At 52.0% G+C, this 1,078-nt stretch overlaps 1 non-coding gene across 1 annotated transcript; it reads left to right on the top strand.

Moving 5' to 3' along the window:
* Positions 1-691: 691 nt before the first annotated feature.
* LOC121155190 lies at positions 692-816 on the top strand. Its single transcript, XR_005883633.1, has one exon. It is a non-coding gene; the product is annotated as a small nucleolar RNA ACA64 (small nucleolar RNA).
* The last annotated feature ends 262 nt before the right edge of the window (positions 817-1,078 follow it).

The raw sequence follows: 1,078 nt of genomic DNA, 5'->3' as shown, positions 1-1,078 counted from the left end.
GGCGGTAAGCAAAAGTCTCTCCTCAAGGCAAAGTCCGGGATCCGACTGCTTTACCACTGAAGTCTACACAGCGAAGAGGAAGTGACCGACACCCTGCAGTATTCAGGATGAGCTCTGCCCGACTCTGACTAACCATCACTTTGACTCCAAAACCAAAGATGACGCAAAAACTACGGCCCTACATCCTTAATGAAACTGATGCAAAGATTCTCAACAAAATACCAGCAGACAGAACCCCAAATCAGACACCTGGGTGTACCCCAGAAACACAATGGCTCAGGACTCACCTACCAATAAACATCACATCAGCAAAGAACCGAAACGTCTCGCTAACGCAGAGAAAGCCGTGAGCATCGGCACCGTCCCGATTAAACCCTTGCACAGCCAGGGCGCACACGGAACAGCCCTCGGCGCGATCAAGGCCGCCGTCACCCTGGCTGGAGAAAAGCTCGGAGCATTCCCCTTCAGATCCAAAACAGGACGAGGACAGCCACTTTGTCCACTCTTAGCAGAGAACAGGAAGGTTTGGCAAGAGCAAACAGGAAGGAGCTGGAAAGGAGGGAATCAAATTATCCATGTCGTATGCGGAAGAATGTAAACGCTCCACCAAAACGTGGTTACAATCAATAAACCAGCCCAGTGAGGTTGAAGGTTAGAAAATATACATTAAAAAAAAACAGTAGGTCCTGGCGCTGGATGAAAATCGCACTGGCTTTGGCCATAGCCATGGGTGAGATTCAGCGCCTAGAGCCACCAGGAGCCTCAGCTCATCTCCCACTGCCTGTGTGGAAAGGTGAGACCCAGGCCCCGACAGGCGCAAAACAGGAAACAACAAGCAGGAGCAAAAAGAAAACCAGAGTCTTCCAGCCCCCGGGACAAGTAGCGTCCCATGCCTGGATTGCACGTGGCCACAACCATGCAAGCCCAGAGCCGGTATGGGGTGGTTATTGCGCCATCTGGTGGTAGGCTCTGTCTGCTGGCCGCCCGGCCAGGAAGCTCTGGGATTTGGTTTCTGTGATTGCTGCTTAGAAAGCTCCATGATGAACCCTCAGGGCTTTGGGGATGTGAATCAACCCTA

Source organism: Ochotona curzoniae, unplaced genomic scaffold (assembly GCF_017591425.1).
Source record: "Ochotona curzoniae isolate NIBS_2020 unplaced genomic scaffold, NIBS_Ocur_1.0 contig_2861, whole genome shotgun sequence".
In the NCBI taxonomy this organism is placed as follows: Eukaryota; Metazoa; Chordata; class Mammalia; order Lagomorpha; family Ochotonidae; genus Ochotona; species Ochotona curzoniae.
Note: the sequence above shows the minus strand (reverse complement) of the source record. Positions and strands in the feature narration are given on the sequence as shown.